Genomic DNA, 17,384 nt, shown 5'->3' with positions numbered 1-17,384 from the left:
AATCAGGATCATATTTAAACTCACTTCTCGCATAAGCTGTGTCTTCTGAAACTTTACGGACTTGATGTTTATTACTAGAAACAGAATGTTTCACATCCCCCAAAACTGTCGTTTGCAGCTTCCTTCTAGTATCTTCCTTCTCCTGTTCTTCTTTCCATTTAGGTGACTCCTTCTAAAACAGATTGACCAAAACAGCTGAAAAGCACAGAAATCAATATCTACTTCACCACCCATTAACAACTTGGAAAACGGTTTTCTTGGGTAAGACTTAAATGAAGCAAAGTGCAACATGGTTTCTAAAGGCCTACAATTTTTAGTGGGAATCTGCACAATTAAACTGCAGTGCCTCATGTTGTAAACTTCATCTCTGGCTATGCAAAACCTCTGAGAAGCACTTCCTTGTGTCAATCTAAATGCAGTTTCATTGATATTATTCAGAAAGTCTTCTTTCTGCCTACATATCTCACAATTTCACTAGTTTCCTGCCCTCAATTTCATTCAAAACTTCCTTTTGTTTCTTCATTTCCAGTCATTACCTCATGAATTCTACTAAATGGCTACAACTTCTAATGGATATTATCCATTCCCTCAGTTTTACATAACAGAAAGTGCACAGATTCCAGAAAGAATGAAGTTTCCTGTCTTTCTCCTTCCAAAACTCTCCAATCTCATAATAAAAATATTGAAAATAATGTCTGAGTTTGGCTATGAACAAGATGTTTTCAGTATCAAAATACAATGATTGAATACAGATACGTGATTGAGTATTAACAGGAAAATAGTTTACTGTCGCTTACCTGTATTACCCTTAACAAACTCTTCCAATTGAATCATCCCTGTACACTTACTTTTGTGCTTGAGGGAAATGCTGCCCATAGATTTTCCTCATATCTATTTAGGCCCAGGTTTTCACTTTCTTGTTTTAGTGTTTCATGGAATTTATTATGTACCTCTTTGCACTGCCCTTCTTCCTCTTCCACCAATTCATCTTCCTCAAGGTTGCCTGAATCTGAGACATCTTGTTTCAACAACTCTCCACATTCTCCTCTGCTCAGATTTGCACCTGTTGGTTTTTTTTGTTTGAGGCTTTTCTTCTGTGACTTAGGAATTTCAATTCTAGAACTATCACCACCACCTTAAAGCATGAGAAAGGGAAAGAGGAATATGAATCAAATGGGTTATATAAATAGCAGCAGGCATTTTACCCATTAAAAACACAGGAAAGTAGTCATCTGGGACTGTATGGAAAAGAAGCCAGGTAAGGGCAGGATGGGAGAAGGACACATCAGACACAAAGGCTTAGGAGGGGACTCAGTATGGTCATTTCCATTATCTTACTTATTTTATTCTGACATGACCATCTGTTCTGTTCTTATAACACTACTTTCCTCAATTACTACAGCCAAGTGAAAACAACAACAACAAAAACCGAAATGAAATTACTTAGTAAGTTTACTTTTGTATGTCATTGTATTATGAAGTACTTTCCAAATAACTTACCAGTATTTCTGAACTTTTGGGGAACATTCATTAACGATGTCAAGTTTGGCTTCTGTGGCTTCTGCAAATAAAAACACATTTTAAAAAAATTATTTGATCTGTTTTTGTTTGCTTTTTTGTTTTAAAGCAAATCCTTTACTTACATCAAATCTTGAACAGTAAATACAACCAGGCTGTCCCCTTTTGAAAGGACTCAGATACTTGCTAGATCCTTCAACTTTAATTACACAAACATTCCTCTCCTCTTGTGTACAAGTCAGTGACTATTCAAAACTATCTGTAAATGCGTAACAATTCTAAAAAGGTATTTTAATCCATTGGTAAAATACAACTACACTCGCGATTACTTACTTGTAAGTATGCACAACTCAAGTATCAATTAAAGTTCCTGAAGCTTGAAGAATAAATTAGTTAATATAACTCCACTTAGTGAAATATCTGTAAATTTCAAAATAATGCTAGAAATTTGAATCACTTCCCCTAAAATCAATGTAAGAAAATAGAAAAAATTTTAAAGTACACATGCTTACATCTCCAGCATTACAGAGTGTGCTGAACTAACAAACTAAAGTTCCTAATCACTGCAGAATCCCAGTGCAACAGACTAAATACTCCAGACGCCATTGAAAAAACTGGTAATCCTTTGGAACATTCATAAAAACAGCAGGATAAGCACATGGAGCTTATAAAGAGAAAAATCCAAATATTCAAAAAATGAAGATAGTCATGCAGTGTGAGATTATATACAAGCACGGAATGTCATCCCACAGAAGGAAAAAAGAAAGAAAGAATAATTATTTGAGCAACTCAAGTATCGAACATTGAGGAACCTAGTGAGGAAGGAAAGAGAACCAGGTGATGAACAATTTCACTAGATTTTGATAAATAAATGTTCTTTTTCATTATCGTGTTCTTTTTCATTAATCATCCTATCATGTAAATTAGGGGAAACAATTGTGAAGTTTGAAAGAGAACAGAACAGGTTATTTATTAACTTATCAATTCCTAGGGTTGGCAAATCTCACTCAATGAACAACTAATACAATGTGGTAGTTTATCTTAATATCTACTCTTTTGCCTCAAACCACAAATCTACTGCATGTTCTGCCAAAGCAACAATTTTTAGGAAAAACTTACAGCAGAAGAAAGGTTGGCAGATGAGAGACTCTTCTTAAGGAGGAAAAAAAAAAAAAAAAAAAAAAAAAAAAGAATTGGCTGGAAAAAGAGTTTCCTTCTATCTCATAGGAAATTGCCTTCAAATCACTTATTTTACACAACTATTTTCCCATAAAGGCACCATACCTTGGCTGTAAAATCCAGTTCTTCTTCCTCAGAATTATTCCAGGTGCCATTACTGCCCTCTTTTTCAGAACTTCAAAAACAACGAAAAGTAAGTACTGGTCCTCTCAAATAATTCCTCAAATAAGCATTTGGTATTTTTATAAGACTCACCTTGTTGAGTATCCTTCGAAAAAGTCATCCATTGCTGTTCAAATATAAATCGACATGTTGAGATTAGATTTTGCATACTAAAAATTAACCAATACAGACATTTAACATGAAAACAGCTCATAAGAGTACAGAAGCTGAAGTGGCCAATTCAATAAGAACAGCATGAAGGAAAGTATTTACAAAACAAATGCTTTTTCAAATTATACTGAAAAACAAATCAGACATATCTACAATATCTACCATTTTTTGCTGCCGTACCTTGCTATGGATTATAAATAAATATAAAGTATATTTATAAATACAAAGAAAATCAAAAAGCATACTCAGGAGCTATAGGTTATCCCTAGCTAGAAGAATCACCAGCATTTCTCTACAGTGAATCAAAAAATGATATACTTGAGACAAAAGGAGCATTAGCAGGGCATGCTATACTACACCCCCAAGTTTTTATCAGTTCAGTGAAGGTAGTAACTCACACCTAAGACTATAGGATAGGTCAGGTCAAAAGGGATCTCTGGAAGTCTCTCAGCCAACTACTTAAAGCCAGCTCAGCTTTGAGGTCAGGAAAAGTTGGTCAGGGTTTTATTCAGTCTAGTCTTGAACACCTCCAAGAGAAGGTTCACAACTTCTCTATTTTGCCATCCTTATCACGGCAACACTTTTCATCTCCAGCTAGAAACCATCTTGCTTCCATTTATACCTCTTGCCATCTTCGCTTCCTGTCAAGTATCACAGGGACGCATCTGGCTTTGTCTTCTCATCTGCATTGGACGCTGCAGTTAGGGCCCTTCAAAGCTGCCTCTTCTTCAGGCTGAGTAAGTCCACTTTCTCAGCCCTCTCTCACAGGGCAAATACTCCTTCACAAATATGATGGCTCCCTAGAGAATTAGCTTGCTATTGATCCATCGACCTCTCACGTAGAAGGAACTCAAAATTACAGCCAAGGCACAGTCAAGTGAGTGCTAAACAGGGGCTGACAATCGCTTCTCTCAGTCTCCTGGCTTTGCTACTCTTAGCACAGTGCAAGCTGCAGCCCTTAGCTGCCAGAGCACCCTGCTGCCTCATGCTCAGCTTGCCTTCTGACAGGTCTGTGTCCTTTCTCAGCAGAGCTGCTCCCCTGCCGTGCAGTCCCATCATGTTTTGTAGGAAGGGACTTTTTCACCCCAAATGGGTCTTGGTATTTGCCCCCGATGGATTTCTTAAGATGCCTGCCAGTCTATTGCCCTGGCTCATTGAAGTCCCTCTGAATGCCAGCTCTGTGCTGAAGCATATCCAACAATCGCTCTTACTTCAGATCATTAGCAACCCTGATGAGAGCGCCCTGCAGTAAATCCTTCAGGTCACCGTTCTAATGAAAACTGCAGTCTAGGAACACAATTTTTGAAGCGCTAACACCTCTTAACAACTAAAACATAATAGAAGGACTTTCTGATTCCCAGCACAGAAGGGAAAACAGACATATCTGATCTCCACATAGAAATCATAATTCCTGAAGTTTCTGAACTGTTAAATATTATAACAAAAAGAAGGGTTACTACTAACAACCTACAAATGAGTGTACAAATTTTGCCTTTCCTAAACACAGTATGCGAGAATATTCCCTGATCTGAACACAGCTTTCTGAGATGCAGTACAGTATAAATGTTCAAAGAAATCTCATGTAGAAAAAAAGAGGCTGAAACTTCCCATCTGAGGGCATCTTAAATGGTTCAAATGCTAACAATCTGATTTTTGATGTTTTCCACTACAGAAAACACAGAATATTCTTAAATGCTAATGGAATCCTGCTGTATGTAAAGCTAAATAACTAACTCAGTACTATGACTCTATCTGCTAACTTTCCACGCAGAACAGAAAATTGCTGCTGTGTGGAACAGTTAAACTCTGGACGAACGACTTCAGTTACATCTTCAATGAGTACCACTAGAAGTAAGGAAAACAGCTCATTAAATTACCTACACTTTTGCTTTCAACATATAAATACTGCCAATGATCCTGCTATCCTTTAGAAGGCGAGACAGGAATTTGATGAGATAGCTTTCAGCTAGACCAAAACCACAGCCATGATGCACTGACACAGAAATGAGATCTAGTCTCCAGGGACCCGTTTCCACTTTAACTGAAGCCTATATCACCATTTCTGAGCAAGAGGAGAACAGATTACAAAACAAACAACCCCAAAACCAACACTATCACAAGTGATAAAAGCAAATGCTGAATTCAGTAATAAGGGACTCATGCAAAACATGCAAAGAAACAAAAGCTGCCCCAAATCCACTCTAACTCATAGATCTTAAATCATCAAGATACAGATCTGCAAGATAATAAGCACCTATGATGAATAAGTATTTGTGTATCACAAGACATGTGTGGTATTTAAAATACTGCTGTGCAGAATGAATACCTTCACTCGATTCTCCTGTTCTCAGAGTCTGCTCAGGGGACCGTTGCATTTCTATATCCATTAAGGGAAAGGCATGGAAAGGACAGACAACAATGACATCAGAATAAATGCGGAATCTCACAAGTTTGGAAAATACAAAAAGCACACACACAAAGCTACAGCACTGGGAGAATGTGCTGTGACTATGACATGCATTTGTGTGCATGTGTACATCTGTGTGTCAAAAGAGAAACTGTGGAACACTACCTTGACATCAAATTCTTTCACAATAAATCTGTTACTTTTCTCTGGAGCAGAAGGTTGTCCTACTTACATGGATTTTATCACATACACATGCAGTGCTGTGGAAAAACAGCTACTATCAGAAACATACACTTAAGAGAAAGTTTAAAAGAATCATAGGATGGCTTGGGTTGAAAAGAACCTCAAGATGATTTCTCATCCCTTCTGGCTTTTCTCTGTTTCCTTAAGAGGGAATACAGGAAAAGTTTTATCTGACCTCAGGAGATAAAAATCACACAGAAGTGATAATTTACTTTTGTAAAGAGTTTTACAATGCTGAGACAATTCCTCTACTCATAGAAACACTAAGGTTGGAAAAGATTATCAAGTCCAATTGCAAATGACTCAGGGAAACACTGAACAATACACTAGTATGTGCTGCAGTGGCCAAACATACTGTCACTGCAAACATACTAGAAACAGAAATAGCACAACTACTGTTTTCCTCAAAAAGAAATTGTTACTTAAAATCTAAGAGATCGGTCATTCAATACGTTCTGGAAGCCAATCTGTACATGATTAATAAAAGGGTTCATGTTCTGACATCCAAATAATCATGAGCAAACTTGTTGAAAAATGCTGACCTGTTCAACATTCTTCAGAATCTCCTCTTCTAATTAGAAAGTACAAAAGTAGCAGAAAGGATAAGGTCAAAATTTTAGATAGCAGAAAAATAAAACAGAAGAGCAAAAGACAATAAAAGAATTCCAAAGTGGGTATTTCTCTGGTCTCTCTCTCAACATCCCGGCTTCTCTAAAGGACACTTTTAAGACTGTTACTGTGGCATATTAAAAGGACTCTCATGATTCAGGGTGTGGATGCAATCAGAGACTGCAGAATTAATTCCAATATTGTTTCTACTACGCTACTGAACTTTCTCTCTGCTCCCTCCTACTCCTCATGCTGGTGTCATCTTTAAGAGACTGAGCACAGGGAGAATCACAGAATGGTTTGAGTTGGAACAGACCTTTAATATCATCTAAATCCAACTCCCTGCTATAGGCAGGGACACCTCCCTCTAGACCAGGTTGCTCAAAGCCCCATCCACCTTTGGCTTTGAATGCTTGCAGGGAGGGAGCATTTACAACCTCTCTGGGCAACCTGTTCCAGTGTCTCATCCCCCTCACAGTAAAGAATTTCTTCCTGATATCTAGTCTAAATGTACCCTCTACTTGGAAGAAGAAACCCTCAAATCACATATTTTAAATTAACCCAGGCCTGTTAGTCCTTACAATGGGGTACCAGAGCAACTATCTACGTGCATGGAAGGTAGCAACTGAGTGGATTTGGATAAAAAAAAGTATTTCAATGATTAAACCAACTGTATCGAGCCCCACTGAAAAACAAGCAAACAAAACTTCAAAACCAAGCTACGAAGAAACTTTTTCAACCACTCTCTAGTTCAAAGTAACTGCTCCTAAGTCAAAGGCAACATCACTTGGGTCTAAAATCTATACTTCCATCTGGGATAAGTCCAGGAAGAAAAAATATGCCATGTATTCTTTGATCATATTTCTCAGTCTTTATAATAAAAAAGTAATGACTTGTGTTTGAACAGTCTGCTGCCCATCTGACACATGATTCTCACAAAACCCTTAAAAATAAGGAACAAATAAAACCTCGTACGTTGGGGCTTGAAACGTAAACTGCAAGGCAATCTCATTCATACTAAAATAGCAACTTTCTAAGATTCATTTAGGGCATTTTGAGCTTATAAACGCTGCCTGGATTTTACAAATTCATTGAAGGAATGTATTTCTTTTATTTACAAGGCAATGAGAAAATGTAACAGTTTTTCTGGATCACAAAGTCTTTCTCAGTTGTTTTTTTTTTTTCTTTTTTAAATAAAAGTAATTGAAAAAAACATTATTTGATTATAAATCAAACCATGTCCAAAAAGATACGGTATATACAAACAATGTACTGTTGTTGCTTATGAAGTTATTTTTCCACGACAATTTTTGTTACGTCTCCACAACACAAACAAAAGCAATTGTAATTGAAGGTGAGAAATTATGTCTCCCAAAAAAGGAGCTTTATGCAGGTGAAACTATTAAAATTAAAACAAAGTGACAGAAATCCAGTGGTAATCAACAAAAGATGCATCTTCTTGCAATTCATCTGCTGCTTCGCTGCTACAGAAGATAAAACTACTATTTGGGATGAAACTACAGCTTTTGCAATTGGATTTTCTGAACAACAATCTAAATGAGCATCTCTAAGAAAAATTGCACACCCATAAAACAAGGCTACTTTAACCTATTTTGTTACTTCTCTTCCCTCCTCCCCCTTGCTAAAGGGACAATTTAAATAAATGGGCAACTTGATGTGCTGAAAGTGACAACTGTATGAGCAGATGGATGTAGTGCACACAAATCACAACTGTCCCCACAGCCTGTGGAGATGCAGTGTAAACTAGCAGCAAGCAAACACATTCATAACACTTCTTATTACAGTCCACCTGATGCTTCCACTGAAGTCCACACTGAGCACGGTGAATTTAAAAGATGCAAACCAACCTAAGGAAGGGGCCACCACGATTCTGCCCATTAGCTCTACCACAGTTAAGTATCCTACCTCCTCTGCTCGAAGCAGCTGCACCCAACGTAAAGCCAGCAGCTCTTGCCTGGTGAGGAGTCACTGGCACAGGGATGCCTCCTTTAGCACCTGCAGAAGCTTCCCCTGCGTTCTCATGGTCTGCATATTCTGCCAGTGTTTTACTAAGACTATGGAGAGCAAAAAAGGAAATGCATTTGGGAAAAATAATCCCATAGCTACATAAACACTTAATGGGATAATAAGAGCCTTATACTATCCATCCTAAACATAACCATAGCCAAAACAATTTTCATATTCAGTAAGTGTAACATACTCTACTTTTTGCAAACCGTAACATACTCAAATATAATGGACACATCTATTTTATAGATGCACATCCAGATCTATGAAGTTATTTACTTCTGCTCGGTACCCTTTGCAGTCCAGTTTTTACAAATACAACCACTCTTATGAATGAACACCCATGGGTAAAATACTTATGTGTAGGAGGAGTTAAACTGCTTAGTAATTTAACAAAAGAAATAACAGCTAGATCTCCTCTGAAACAAAACAGGTGGTTCCTGGTCAGTGGAACTGAAGACAGTAATAACAAGGGTTCTGTTTTGAGAAGAATTTACAAACATTTCAGTTTTTCAAGTTGAACTTCTGCGTCTGTGGGCTACAGACACATTTTAATAGTGTATAGCAGGCAGACATCAGCTTAGAAACAAACACTTGAAATCTTACAGAGAATTTTGAGCAGAAGCCCTTTTCTCAATTTTCAAATTAACACCAGACACATGAACAGTATACGTGAGAAGATGTCAATGAACACATCTTCAAAATAGCATCGTTAAACTTGGTGCTGTTACCAAAAAGGTTCAAACTCAACACTGGTAACTAAAAACCTAGCAATAAATTTAAAAGTTTACCTAGCATTTCCATGAATGATAGCATAGTCCTCAGCTGTCCATCCATTAACGTCTTTATGGAAAATTTCAGCACCATAGCGAAGAAGCATTTCTACCAACTTAAGCTCCCCACCGGCCGCTGCAGTCATAAGTGGGGTTCTACAGCATCCAAAATACAAGACAAACCATACAATTTAGTCAGACATTGTAATTATTTTAATTCCCATTTGCTCAATCTCAAAGAAAATCACTTTATGAACAGAAAAAAAAGCTTCTATATTAACAACACTTGCATACAAACTTGGCATCAATTTGAAAAACTCTCTCTGGCATAACAGCAATGTTGCTGGCACAATAGCAATTTTCCTGCCACAGCGGCTACCAGAAACAATGTTTTCTTGCAGTTCTCAATGCAGAAAACATGCAATAATGCATGTCACCTGCCAAGCTGAGACCTGCTTTCGCCAGTCACTCAACGAGCTCTTTCTCTGTGTCTTTCTACTTCAATGCTCATTCCCATCCCTCCCATCAGTCCAACCTGAAGACAACTAAGGTGACCTGCAGAGTTTAGACCATCTCCTCACCTTTCACACGGATCTCGAGTGTGAACATCAGCTCCTTTTTTAAGAAGGAGCTCTACCATTTCTTTGTGATTTTCAGAGATAGCAAGAGTAAGAGGAGTACATCCGTCCTGAAAGAACAGAAATAATTCAAGTTAAAAATCAAAAGAAACAAACAAAAAATCTACAATAAAAATATCAATGCAACTTTTTGAACTTCTCTATTGAATCTCGAAATGTACCTTATTCTGAGCATTGATACGGGCACTGTGCTCAATTAACATCCCTGCTAGAAATGTGTTAGGAGTTACAGCAGCCAAGTGAAGGGCAGTGTTGCCACCAGCATCTGCCAGGTTCGGATCAGCACCATGCTCTAGCAGGATCACTGCACATCTTTCTTTCTGGCATTGTACTGCCTGGAAACAACACACACACACACACACAAAAAAAAAAAGGTAAAATTTCCAGCAGTCATATTTCACTGTGTCACTACTACTACAACTTCCCATTCCTGGAATATAAAAGCATCTGCCAAGATTAGCTAGCACATGCCAAAGCCACACTGATTACAGCATGCATGCTTCTACACAGACTTACTTAAAGAATCTGGAAAGACATCATTTAATACATAATCAATAATTCCTACTTGCAGCAACATAGTATGTTCTACTTACCTTCATCAGTGGAGATCTGTTATCACTGTCAAAAAGATTTAGCTTACACTTGTTTTCTACTAGAAACGTAACGACATCCTCACATCCATTTGCACAAGCAAGATGCAGTGGTGTCCTAAAAGTGAAACGTGTAAATTGAAACAGACAGCTAAATAAATATTTTCACTCTGTGGTACATGAACAGGGCAAATTGCATTTCTTTATCCCAATTACCTCCCAAAATAAACAAAATAAAATAAAAACAAGCTTATTCCATTACCAGCGTGCACCAAACCATGTCGCTTAGTACAACATCTACATGTTTCTTGAACACCTCCAGGGACGGTGACTTTACCACCAACCTGGGCAGCCCATTCCAGTGCACAACCACTCTCTGGAGAGGCTTATCCTAGCATCCAACGTGAACCTCCCCTGGTGCAAGCTGAGGCTGTTCCCTCTTGTCCTAACAGCTCCCATCACGGGCAGGCTGATGAGTACCCTCCATAAGACCAGCTTCCTCCAAGGCAGATAAGATGAGGACGAAATAACAGGCAGAACGTCAAATAACTCATCATGCCTTGTCACAGACATGGAACAACTCGAGAGTGACTGTTCCCACTGAGAAATTCCCAAATAAGTATACAAGATCCTTCACCTCCGAATAGAAGCCTGACAATATTGATCTGAGCACTGTATTTATTATTTATTTAGCACAGTGTACCGCAAAGAGCTCGAATGAGTAATTTAACTGTAACAAACACAACTTTGTGCAGGAGCCCCTCCTCACCCAAAAGCAGCCGTTACCAAGCACTGGGGAATATGACAACCTAAAGGAACCACCATCAGCTTCGCAAGCAATAAAGCCTTCATGAAGCCAGCAGCCTTATCGCTGCCCTTTCTCACCAGCCCCCAACAGAGCTCTCAGCTCGGAGGAATGCCGAGCAGCCCTACGAGGGATCCAGGCCGGGAGGGCACATCGGAGCGGCCTCTACCGGCCGTCCCAGCCACGCGCGGCCCCCGTTAACAGCAGCCCTCTGTGCCCAGGTCATGCAGCGGGGATCCCGGCCCGGCCCGCCCCCCTTACCGCTGCGCCTTGTCGCGCTCGTCGATGTCGTGCTTCTTCAGTCCTTGCTGCACCAGGGCCAGGTCTCCGGCGGCGGCCCCTCGGTGCAGCTTGGTCAGCTCCTTCCGGCGGATCTCGTACGCACCGGCAGAGCACGCCGAGGCGGCGCTGCCGGGCGGCGGATCCCGTTTTTTCTTCTTTACGAAGCTGAGTATCTTCTTCATGTCGTCTCAAAACTCTGCCGGGCCGAGCCCCGAGCAGGACGCGGAAACACGGCGCACGCTCAGAAGCCGCGGCCCAACCCACAGGCTGCAGGGCAGCCTCAGGCTCCCAGCCGGAGCCGGGAGCCCCACGTATGCGTTATACGTGCGATATTAAGCGATATGAAGCGATAGTAAGCGATATGAAGCGATATCAAGAGGATACACACCCGCGGAGAGCAGGAGTGTGCGCGTCTGTAGGCTCGGCTGCCTCAGAAAGCGGTTGGCAACGGTGTGTCCTGGGGCCGTTGCCTTTGGAATAGTCACGGGGATAACCGTCTGCAGGGTTATTTCTTGCCCTACTTGTGGGTATTATTTAATAGGGATCTCAAAGCACGCGTTTTTAACCTGTTACTAAACCAGTTGTCAGCTTTCTGTCTTCAGTTTTCCCATCTTCCCCTCCCCCCCTCCACCTTTGTTCATACTGTTTATTAAATCTTTAATATGGGTGATTTTGAATAATATTTTAAATTCATTCCTGTTAAAAACAAATAGTTCCATTTAATTTTTATTTTTCTTCAGAAATTGGTATTTCCTGTCACAGTTCCTCATATTCTCAGTGTGTTCTCTTTGATAATCTGGAGCTTTCTCTAAGAACCATTGAGCAATTGCTATTCCTGTTGCTGTCTGCATGAGGTGATTCCTCTTCTCTTACCCAGTACTAGATCCACGTAGCACAGTAAGATTTTCAAGTAAGGGCTTAAGTGTGGCTTAAGTGTTGCGTAAGCATTGGCATTTGGGTTAGTCTGCTAAAGACTCACCTTTCCTTTGACATAACAATACGGCTGGATAATTTAGCTCACAATCCTTGCAGCTCTGAGGTACAAAATGGCAGTCTGAAGCTCTCTTTTTGCAGTCTTTATTTTTCCCCTATTAAATCACTGTGTGTATTTTGCTTATTGAAGAGTAACAATGGTAGTAAAGGCTTGTGTGCTGCGTGTTGTCTGGTCATAGAATCTTTTAATCATAGAATGGAATGGCCTGGATTGAAAAGGCCCACAATGACCATCTAGTTTCAACCCCCCTGGATATAGCCACATCCAGCCTGGCCTTGAATGTCTCCAGGGATGGGGCATCCTCAACCCCCTTGGGCAACCTGTTTCAGTGAGTTACCACCCTCTGTGTGAAAAACTTCCTCCTAATATCTAACCTAAACCTCCCCTGCCTTAGTTTCAAACCATTCCCCTTGTCCTATCAGTATCCACAGGTGATTTACTACGCCTGATTTGCAGCTGATGTGTTTACAAGCTGGGAAATCTGGCTGGGCAGATAGCATGTTTCTGCATTGCTTGCTCCAGGGCTTTGAAGAGAACTGGGCAGTTGCAGGTAGAGACTATAGCAGCTCCAGCTCTGTCTAGGTTGGAGAGCTGGAGCTGAGGTGGTGCTTTTGATGTTACACTCTTGCTTCCCTATGCAGCCAATGTGTATGCTTAAATACAGTTTTGCTTGTTCCTGGTCCAGTCTGAAGCTCTCACACTGTATCTCATGCACATGGTCTGTTAATCCTCAGCTGGATTAACAGCTAGTTTCTATTGATAATGCTGAAAGAATTCCTTTTGGCTTACTCTAAATGAAAAAGATGCAGCTATGCTTCCCATTTTAACAATGAAAATTAAGAATAGGTCTCAAGATTGAAAAAAAAAATATATCATTTATTTGCTTTCTTTATGACTCCATTTTCAGTTGACATAAATACATGACTTGCAGATTTTCAAATGGAATATATGGAGTTGCAACTAAAAGTTTGATCATGTCTCTCTACCAGACCTCTACAAGTCTCATTTTACCAGAGAGAAATATCCTCCTTCTTACTTGTGTCACCGCTTCTGGCAGTAAATACATTTGTGAGTGACTGTTTTTCAAGGCTGAAGCACAGGAAGAGTAAAATTTCATCAAAACTGTGATCAAAACCTGGAGTTCTCACTGAGAATGGCAATCACTGCCATTAAAGCAGCCTCATGTGGTTGTTTCACAGAAACAAGATCACATATCCCACTAGTTTTGTGGGTTTTTTGGTCTCTTTTTTACATGCTTTAATAATAAAGACTAAAAATTAAGTTTTGTTATTTTGTATATGCAGTGTTTCTTCCTGAAGTTCACACCTTATTGCCACTCTTGCCAGTATCAGTACAGCACAGGGCCTGCAGTCACCTCCCTACCTCCCCAGACCAAATCCATGAATCATTTGCTTCTCATAGGCCTCAGATGAAAATACTATTTTATAACAACTCTAACCACGTTAAGGACAGTGAGACACTTTAATGCAGTGCTGTGCAGTTCTACAAACTTGGCAAATACCTCTAATGCAGGAGGAATGTCTAACGTGCAGCCTGAGGTCTTCGATACCACAACTAAAGCAGATCTAAACCTGAAAATACTTACACCAGCATGTTAGTGTAAACCCTTACCTTCTCTAGTGTTAACTACGGCTTGCCATAGCATCGTGGCAAGTCTCAAAACCACAAACATGGGGAAATAACGAATGGCAGGATTTTCAGAGTAGCCTATGGTCAGCACAGCTTGGGAATTCAGCTCTCCTAGGCCCTCCAGGAAAATGTCATCATGCATTTTCCTCACAGAATTACTTAACTAGTCTCAGGAGCTTGCAAAACCCACAGAGGTTTTTAACTAGCTTACTGAAGCAAAGGCTTGAAGGTTGTCCTGAGGGGCTTCATTCGTTTTGCTTTGTTGCTGAGCTGTGGTTTCCAGTCTGTCACTTCCAGCCTTGAGCCTGAAAGAGAGACAGGCCTTGCTGTGGACATTCACAAGAGCACAACTTCTGAAAGAGCAGTCTTTATGGAGGGAAACTGACAACTTCTACTTTCAAAAACTCACGTTACTTAATTGCATTCCCTTCTATTAGAATTCAAAAAATAGCTTTTTGAAAGGAACATGCACACAATTCTCCCAGCATGGAAAAAGCAACTTCTTGATTGGCAGCCCTCCTAATTACAGGTTAGTAAAACAAGGCAACCAACTTTCATATCACTGAATCTACCCTGCTGAAACGATGCTCAGTGTGCTACAGCAACCTGAGCTCATGCCCCCACTGTAACCTTAAGCTGCTCATAGGAGCAGACACGGAATGCAGCAGCCCCATTCCTTCCCAGTCACTGTCATAGCTGAGTGCACGCTGAAGCATCCTGAGCTACAGAAATGTCCCAGAGAAGGAATCAGCTCTCCACTCTGGGTTGTTACAGCAAAGACCTGAGCACCACTCTCTGGGAACTACGTGGAAACTTAGGACGGACATGGAGAAACCTCAGAGTCCAGAGCTTTGATGTGAGTATATGGCTTGTGTTGTCGTGTAATTTGGTGCCTGTTTACATTAAACATCCCCAATATGGCTGCAGTCTTTCATGTGGCACAAGCTTAGCAAAAGGGCCAATTCACAGTTGGGCATTGAAGGCAGGAGCTTGGGCTCCTCCTAGAATCAGGGATGGGGAGAATTCAGAAATACCCATTGCTCATCCACTGTTAGGTTCATGTCAGCTTCAGTGCAGAAACCTGCAGGGGGAGCAAAGTGTTTCTGTGTATCCACTAGAAGGCTGTTTCTAACACACTGCTTTGCCCCTCCAGCTTGTGAAAAGCACCCAGGCCTGCTAGCAGCATTATGTACCTTGAACAGCTGGCCTAGAGCTTAAGTATTTCAAGGTCTCATTGTTCAGAAGCATAAGGCAGAGGCAGCAGCAGAGGGAGGTGGGTCCAGAGGTGACAAGCCTAGAAGTAAGCAAGCCAAGAAGTAAGCAAGCCAACAGGGGTCCCTGCACATCCTTCAGAGAAAGTACCTCAGAGTACTGGGGAGATTCAGTCTTCCTCTTGCTCTGCTCCTGCTGCGGGCAGGGCACCTATGAAGAATGGACAAAGTGAGACACATTCAGTCTCTTGCAGTGAGTTTTCCTAAGTCTGTTAAGCCCTGTCATCAAAGCTTTGCCATGCTCTCTGTGGGGAAGTGCAGCTGCAAGCTTTGTTAAAAATTGGTGTTATCTAGCTTTACAACGTGAGTTTTCCAGTTATCATGTTCTGTGTTTTTTTTCAAGATTGTAATAGGGCCCTCTGTCAAAAGAAGCCCAACTCTATGCAGAGAGATGTGCATAATCAGGCAGAGCTTTCTAAAGAACAGCACCTGTTGCAGAACGGCAGGAGAAAAGCAAACGATCACACCTGTCATTGACATATGATCAGCTAATCTCGTTTATTCCTTGGCTGCGTGTACATTTATAATACGGATAATTAGCTCATACATATTGCAAAAGTGGAGCTCATCATTGGTTCCCAATTACATACCATCCCCAAGTATCTTTGCAACTTCTTGTTATCAACCTGAAAGCTACTCCCTTGCTGAGTTCACAGAACCATGGCTAGTTTCTCACCATCCCAGGGCATCCTGTTGTTCTCACTGTCCTTGCAGGTGGTATGGCTGCTTGATTAACTGCACCGTGTTTACGACCCTTCTCAGCTAACTAGCTGTAAAAAACACTCTCTACATTTCCCTCGTTTTCTTTTAGGCTGAAAAGGCTCAGTTTACCGACCGACTAACCATATTTAACAAGCAATTCAGTTCATTTGTTCAATTAGTTCTCATGTAGTTTTATCCTGCTCCGTAGCTGCTGCTCTGTGAACTCCTTATCTTGATCCATGGCTGCTGCTCCATAAAATTCTTCTTGTATTACAACAATTTCAAGATACTGCCTATAGAATAACAACAATACTTATATTAATAACATAACTATGATAACTCAATCAAGGCCTTGATTGACAATACTCTAAAAGTGAAAAAAGAGACAAGTCAAATACAACATAACAACATTACTGTTAAACCCACTAAAAAGAACAAATATGTCTGTACTGCAACCTAAGTTTCTGCAACCTGAAAATAAATCTGTGAGGGTCCCATTGTGTTAATCTGTACCTGATTTGGAAAAGTCTTCAATTTTCATATACTCTGATACATTGATTTTTTAATGACCACTAAAATTTGTGCAATAAATGCTTTTAAGATGCTCATAACCATGCTCTACTGACTGAGTTATCCGGGCTAATAATTGATTAATGATCGCGCAATTTAATGGAATAGCATGTCAAATAGAACCAATTTTAGAGGACAAATGTACTAGAGTATCACTAGGGGCATTATTACTTACTGACCCTTGAGAAACAGCAAGCCATGTTGGTGTTGGATGTAACAGGTAGTGCCAGCAGGGCGTCCCCTGCTTCAAGGTGCACATTTCCTCTCTCACCCATCACAGATTCTCTCCTGCATTCAGGGTCTGAAGGATTTCTTCCAGTTGTACACCACATCCGCATGGCCAGTGCATGATATAGAGCCCAAGTGGAACACCTGCTTGGAAAACAGAATAAACTATCAAATTTAGTTCTATTAGCGTGCACTTTCCTCTAAAATGATGCATGGTTATATTTTCAGGTCCCAATTAGTTGGATGTAAGCATGCACAGGGTCACCCTGCCATGGACAGGATGGTGGCTGCTCCTGGGTCACAGCTGAGCCCTGTGCTGTGGGGCTGGGCAGGATGGATCACAGGCCCCATGGTTGCCCTGTGACGCACAGCACTGGGAGGTGGGGGCAACGCTGCCCTCTCAGCCTGTTCTTTTCCATTGGGATGTGTATGTCTGCGTTCGTGTGGCTGTAGCTGGGTGTACCATAGGTACTGGTGTCTCAGTACCTGTGTGGGTCGGTATCTCCCATGTGGAAGAGTGGGGGGGTGTTGATCTGGGGAGATGGAGGGTGTGTGTTGATTTGG

General features: G+C 40.7%; 1 long non-coding RNA gene and 1 pseudogene across 3 annotated transcripts in view; both read right to left on the bottom strand.

Annotated features, from left to right (window-relative positions):
* LOC146757138 (uncharacterized) overlaps positions 1-11,844 on the bottom strand; it is a 49,846-nt pseudogene extending 38,002 nt beyond the window's left edge. The window contains exons 1-12 of the transcript XR_014936951.1: positions 11,385-11,844; positions 10,322-10,436; positions 9,890-10,063; positions 9,672-9,778; positions 9,109-9,246; positions 8,216-8,364; positions 5,357-5,407; positions 2,953-2,986; positions 2,773-2,872; positions 1,501-1,561; positions 951-1,135; positions 25-172 (exon numbers count right to left, since the gene is read on the bottom strand). The product of XR_014936951.1 is annotated as an uncharacterized LOC146757138 (transcript). The remainder of the gene's footprint in view (positions 1-24; positions 173-950; positions 1,136-1,500; positions 1,562-2,772; positions 2,873-2,952; positions 2,987-5,356; positions 5,408-8,215; positions 8,365-9,108; positions 9,247-9,671; positions 9,779-9,889; positions 10,064-10,321; positions 10,437-11,384) is intronic.
* A 1,410-nt stretch (positions 11,845-13,254) lies between these two features.
* LOC146757137 (uncharacterized) lies at positions 13,255-17,046 on the bottom strand. Of its 2 annotated transcripts, none has more exons than XR_014937114.1 (3): positions 16,772-17,046; positions 15,412-16,315; positions 13,255-14,354 (listed from the first exon to the last, which is right to left on the bottom strand). It is a non-coding gene; the product is annotated as an uncharacterized LOC146757137 (long non-coding RNA). The 2 variants fall into 2 exon arrangements; XR_014937113.1 differs by having other exon boundaries at positions 15,412-15,471; positions 16,772-17,032.
* Between the last annotated feature and the right edge of the window lie 338 nt (positions 17,047-17,384).

This window comes from Coturnix japonica, chromosome 24, assembly GCF_054131305.1.
Source record: "Coturnix japonica strain WE chromosome 24, WE-NBRP24, whole genome shotgun sequence".
Classification (NCBI taxonomy): Eukaryota; Metazoa; Chordata; class Aves; order Galliformes; family Phasianidae; genus Coturnix; species Coturnix japonica.
This window is presented reverse-complemented; position numbering and strand designations above follow the sequence as displayed.